A 6,287-nucleotide genomic window follows, 5' to 3' on the forward strand; every position below is an offset into this window, starting at 1 on the left:
CTTGGAAGCCCGGCTTGGCGGCGGCTCCTCGGCGGGGCGCAGCGGGGATGAATGCTGCGGGTCACTCGGCGGAGTGGGAGGCGCGGGAGCCCGCAGCTACCCGGCAGTCCATAGAGGGCGAGGCTGGGATCCTGCCTACAAATTGCAGCAGCGCCGAGCTGTCTCCCATTTAAATGTCTCCCAGCTGAGGTCTCCGCTCCAAGCCCCTCCAGATCATTGGACAAGCGCCTCCGCCCCCTTTAACACTTCCATAAACTTCCACTAGGGAAAGCTCTCGGGCGTGCAGATAAACACTCGACTACTTTCCTCTCTTAAGAGAATCGCTGCTAAAGGTCACCACCCAAGGAATTTTATCTGGAACGTACAGAAAAATCACATTTTCCATCCTCATTAAAGTATGACATTTAAGAAGAGCTCCCTCCAGCCCCGCCTGCTCACTTGCCGTTCCCGCTGCCCAGGGCCGCAGTCCCACAGGGCAGAGCCCGCACCCGACCCGCTCTGGCAGGAGGGAGGCAGCAGCCTTCCTGGCCCCACTGCCACTCGCTGAGGTATGAGGTTTGCTTCTAAAAGTGTGGCAAACAAACAAACAAACAAACAAAAGGTGGAGGGAAAGCCATTTTTTTCCTTTTTCTTTTTTTTTTTCCAATTGCCTACAAGAGGTGGGACACCTCGGGTGGGCTTTTTCCCCTCCCGCTCGTCTCTCAGAGGGCAGTGGGCACCTCGGACATCCCGCGAGGTTGTCATTCAGGAGTCGTCTGCCTGTCGGGGCCAGGAACTCAGCCCGGCTCGAGGTCCTGCTGTGGCCGCCTGCTGCCGCCCAGCTATGGCTCCCCTCGCCCACTGGCGTCTTGCTGCAGGTCTTGCTGCAGACATCTGCTGTGGGATCCCTGTTTTCCGACGTGAACCCGAACCATGAGGCACCTCGGTGGCCTCACCTCACCTCAGGGCTGAAGAGAGGTGCAGCTCTAGCAAACAGATTTGTATCGTCCTCGCTTTTGCAGATGGGGAGGGCATAATGAAATTAAACTAAAAGGATCTGCTGCTTTAAGGATGCCAAGCCCAGGCAGGATGCCAGGTGCTGATGGTTCAGAGCTCTTAGCACCAGCTGGCTCCTTATTAGGACTGCATTTAGTGCCAGCTACAAAGGTGAGTGCTCAGCACTCTGGCAAATTATTCCCCTTAATTTTGCATATGTATGTGGTTGGCGATAACCTGATAAGAAAGAATTTCTCTGTTCCTTGACCAACAGTGTATAGAAGTGCTGTAGAGGCTGCAGCCGTGCCATGGTTGATGGCAGCATGAGAGCAAAAATGTGCTGGTGTGTGGGGGCACTGCAGTTCAAATACAATGAAGAGGGAAAGGACTACTGGCAGAGAATCACAGTAAGTGACATCTAGATGGATGGAAAGAGAGGCCTAGGGAATTTTTAGGATTTTTTTGTTATTTTGCTCCAAAAAGCGCTATTAGACTTCATGGATGTTTTTAATTAGCTGGGGTCCTTCTTTCTGAATCCGGAGAGAAAGTCACAATTCCCACCTCTCAGTGTGCTCACAGCCTTTATGTGCTTCTCCTTTGTGAAGGATAGTGGTGGTACTGCTGTGAGGGGCAGGGGGCCTTGATCGCCCTATGTTCTGTGTCTCTGAATAACCTTAGGGCTAAGCTGGGCCCTAGAGCCACACTGGGGCTGCTGCTGGTGGACCATGAAGGCAAATGGCCGTAGCCATACCTGCTTCCATCAGATGAATGAAGGGAGAGGTAAAAAATAGATGGCAGAAAGGAAGAATCATTTATGTTTATTTCTTTGTGGTTGAGGTAGGGGGAAGCTCTTATTTTGTTCATTGTATTTTTAGCATCAGGTATCCAGATCATTTCCAGCTTAGAAATTTGTATCCCTTCTGCTGCAGTGTTCTGCAGAACAGCACTCCCAGTCTGAATGGAGCTGTGCTGTCAGACCCTGAGCAGAGACAGGGTTCTCTACAAGGTAATGGATGCACCTGGCATTGTGCTGAGGCCCAGTAGTGCTGTCAGCTGAAACCCTTCTGTACCGAGCGGTTAGTTTAGAGGAGTCCTATGGGGATATGTAAGTTTTCTATGGCAGAGTTTGGGGCTGAAGAGGAGCAATGCCATGGTGTTATGGCAGCACATATTGCCAGCCTGGCTGGATTCAGCTTCCTGCTCGCTGATGGCTCTTTTTTTTTTCTTGGTTTGGTTTGTTTGTTTGTTTCATTTCCTCTCCCATTTCTTGCTGGTATTTAGTGTGTGAGTTGTTCTTTGTTTTAGTAGAACAGTAACAATTGTTTTAAGCTTAAAAGAAGTGCTGTACTTAATTCTTGCATAGAGGAATGTTATTGGGCTGAGCTCCTGTCTGCTACCATTGCCTCTGAGCTCTGCTCAGTGCCTCCTTCCTGCCAGGGCAGTTGGCGCCTCATTAAAAGCCTTTGCAGAGGAGCCAGGGCCTGACGGGGGCCAGATCCTCCTCTTGAGCACATCGGAATCACTTATAATAACTTCAGGGAAATGTCACCGATTTCTGTCAGTGGAGGAGCTGGCCCTAATGCACCTCAAATCCAAACACAATTGGGCACGTCCCTCCAGCGCAGGGAAGGCAGAAGAATGGGCACCTCACCTGGGCTCTGGACAGCTCTGCTGCAGGGAATGGAGCGTGATGTGCAGGGCCATGTGTCTGGCACTCAATTACAGAGGAAGAGCTAAAAGTGTGTGTAAAACTTAGCTACTGATGACAAATCACTGATGTTTCCCATATTTTTTATATGGCAGCAACATGAGAAATGTCTTCTCTGGCAGTAACATTCAAGAACAGTAATTCCAAGCCAGTCTACTTATGTGTTTTGAAGTAGAAAATGGGAATGTATGCCTCCATATCCCTTCATGTTCTGTTAATATGAAGGTAGTGATGTCCACCTATGCTTTTTGCTCTTTAGAATTAGAGAGGTGCTTGTGCAAATCTTTTGCTAAACACTTCATTCCCTTATTCTCAGTCTCATAAAATGATAGAACCATAGAATGGCTTGGGTTGGAAGGGTTCGTAACGGTCACTTAGTCCTAATCCTTGCTATGGGCTGGTTTGCCACCCACCAGCTCAAGCTGCCCAGGAACCCATCCAACCTTGAGTGTCTCCAGGAATGGGGCATCCACAGCTTCTCTGGGCAACTTGTGCCAGTGCCTTACCACCTCTAAGTGAAAAACTTCCTCCCAATATCTAATCTAAGCCTCCAGTACCACCATAACTTTCCCCTTTGGGCTTGCCATCAGCGTTTGGAAGCTGGGCACGCGTATTCTCAGCTGCACTGGATGGTGTGTGATCTATAGAGGGGCTTGGCTTTGGCCTGGCAGGGCATGCTCATAGAGATGAGAGCTGTCTTTGTTTTATGGACACTGTGTCCTTTGGTTGGTGAACACACTGGGTTCCTGACTTCCCAGAGGGGTGAGATGAGCAGTACCTCGAGGGTGATCCATGGGTAAGCAAGGCTGTATGCAGTGCACATTGAGTAGTCTGCCCAGAGTGATATAAGAAATGTCACGTGGAAGGAAGAGGATCTGGGGATGTTATTTGACAGCCAACTGAACGTGAGCCAACAGGTGCCCAGGTAGGCCAGTGGCATCCTGGGCTGTATCAAAACTAATGTAGTCAGCAGAAGGGAGGTGATGGTCCCTCTTATTAGCACTGGTGAGGAAACGTGGAGGTATGGCACTGAGGGATGTGGTTTAGTGAACGTGGTGACAATGGGCTGATGGCTGGACTAGATAAATTTAGTGGTCTTTTCCAGCCTTAATGGCTCTGATTTTTATGTTATCAGTCAGCATGGAATAGGGTTTTTGCTTTTTATTTCAAATATCTTATTTAAGCAGGCAAAGAGTAATAAATGACTTAAAATAAGGGAAGATTTCTTGTGCTTTCAGGGCACTTTGTTAATGTACCAGTCCTGTGGTTCTCTTTCAGACATTTTACTGTTTATTCTGGTGGAGATTATTATGTAAAAAAAGACCTTCATATAAGTATAGTTTAGAGAACTTTATCTCAAAATTATACTTTGTATCAAACAATATAAAATAATATATGAAAAGCTGAGATTATTGTGAGTTATACATTTTTCATAGATCCTACTGGATAATCAGTCTCCGAACTATGCTTCACATTTAGATAGATAGAACATCATTATTTTAGTGTATAGATTTTCATCAACAGAATGATGAAAAAATAAGCAAGGGGAAATGTTTGTTGGTGTTTGTCGGTTATGTTCTTTTAATGAATTGTTTTGACTCTGCTATTGTCTTTTCAAAATATCACTTCATCTAGACGTATACCTGCATTTCACTTGTGAGTGCTCAGAAATAGGACATAGGAAATCAAAAGTATAAATAGCTTTGAGATAAAATCACTCGCTTTAAGCACTTTAAAAGCTCCTCCATCTCTGAAAGGAATGGTGTCCTGGTATGCCTGAAAAGCTTTCTTGTTTCAAATATAATATGTGTACAGTCAGGTTGTGTGCTTGTAATGTTCTCTGCACCTAGGAGCCATGGTCACTCACCAGAATTCCACAGCACTATGTGCTGCAGACATAGAATAAAAATATGTTTTCTGGCCTCAAAACACCTACGTATGTAATGCATCCCATATGTGACTATTTTTTCAAAAGTGATTTAGAAAAGCTTATTTTATTAAGATGAAGTTTGACTGTTGGACAAGTATAAACTTTCATACCAAATGAGGAAATGTAATTGGTCAAACTTACCTTTTATTTCTGTTTCCACAGTTTTTAAATTTTTTTTAAATACATGCTTGGTATTTGATGACTAGAGAAACATTTGCCAAGAAAATGAAAACCATAAAATAGCTCTGAAAGATACGTCTTCCCTTCTGCATTTGCTTTACACATCCTTCATGGCGGGTCTGCCTGCAGGACCCTGGGGGAGGTGTCTGGTGATGGGCTCTGCTTTCTGGATGGTTTTGGAGCAGCATGCCAGTAGGTGACTCCACTCAGCACTCTGGAGCTCAGAAGCCCTTATAGTTTGAAGCTGTGACCTGGTATTAGGAAGGAGGCATCAAAAGAGCATGGGGTTTTGTTTGCTTACATATTTTGCTCCATGACACGACAGCCATGAAATAGAGTTTCCAGTTATTCTGCAAAATGAACTGATTCCTTCCAATGCGGTGCTGCATCCCACATGTCGGTGGCAGCATCTCAGACATTGCATGTACTTTCAGAACACGTATAGGTGTGCCACAGGCAGTTCTGGCAGAGTGGTGGCACCCTGCCGTGGTGCTGAGCAGTGCTGTGCACCCGTACCTGGGGTGCAACCATTCTGCAGAGACCTCAAGGAGAGCTCTGTGTTATGGTGTGGGGCCTCTGTGCAGCACTCTGGTGCAGCACCTCAGAGTGTGATGCTGGCCGTGCACTTCAGTGAAGTGAAAGTGGAAGCCGAAACCTGGGCTTTCTCCTGGCTCTGCCGCTTACTGCCTGTTGCAGAAGAAGAAGGAGTAACAAATGCGGGAGAAATGTTTCGTGATGTATGAGGGTTCATAAGGCTTTTAGTTTGGATTGTCTGCTTTTCCATTGCCCGCTTCTTAAAATTCACATCTTATCTGTTTTTGTTTTTCCTGGCAGTATCTAGGTAAAAACAGAATGCCAGATAAAGAAGTGGCTTTGCAGGAATGAAGGAATGTCAGCCCTCTTTGGGCTGTGACAACAACTTATTTACCCGTGTGCAACTTCTGTGCTTTGTGTTTGAAATGCAGTGAGACAAACACAACTGCTGTGTTACGGGAAGACAGAGCTCTGTGAAACCATTGTGCTCATACTTTTCTCTGAGTGAATGCTAACGCCTTCCTAGGGAGGAGGTAGTAAAAAACAGAGCCTGTCCTCACTGCCATGTTGTATTTGGATGGTCTCTGTGTCAAGACAACGACACATAAGAGGCACAAGCACCCTCCCACTCCCTTCACTCACAGCAATTTTCTCATGCCTCCATTTCCCCTGTGATAGGGAAAAGAGTTTTCAAAGGAGCCAGAATTGTTTCGATGTAAGTCATTGAGGCTGGTTCAGTACCAAACTCATAATGAAATAAGCAGTTAATTATACTAAGAGAAGCCGGGGGTTCACATCAATCTGGGAAGACAATTTGTGCGCGTGTGTGTGTATATATATATTTTTTTTCTTTTTACCTCTTGTGTTTCCATGCCTGAATGCATCCATTTCTAAATTTCTAAAAGCTTTTAATGGGGAAGAAGGCCTTTTAACTTCTGCAATTCTCCACAGTGTAAAAAA

Source organism: Meleagris gallopavo, chromosome 5 (genome assembly GCF_000146605.3).
Source record: "Meleagris gallopavo isolate NT-WF06-2002-E0010 breed Aviagen turkey brand Nicholas breeding stock chromosome 5, Turkey_5.1, whole genome shotgun sequence".
Lineage (NCBI taxonomy): Eukaryota > Metazoa > Chordata > Aves > Galliformes > Phasianidae > Meleagris > Meleagris gallopavo.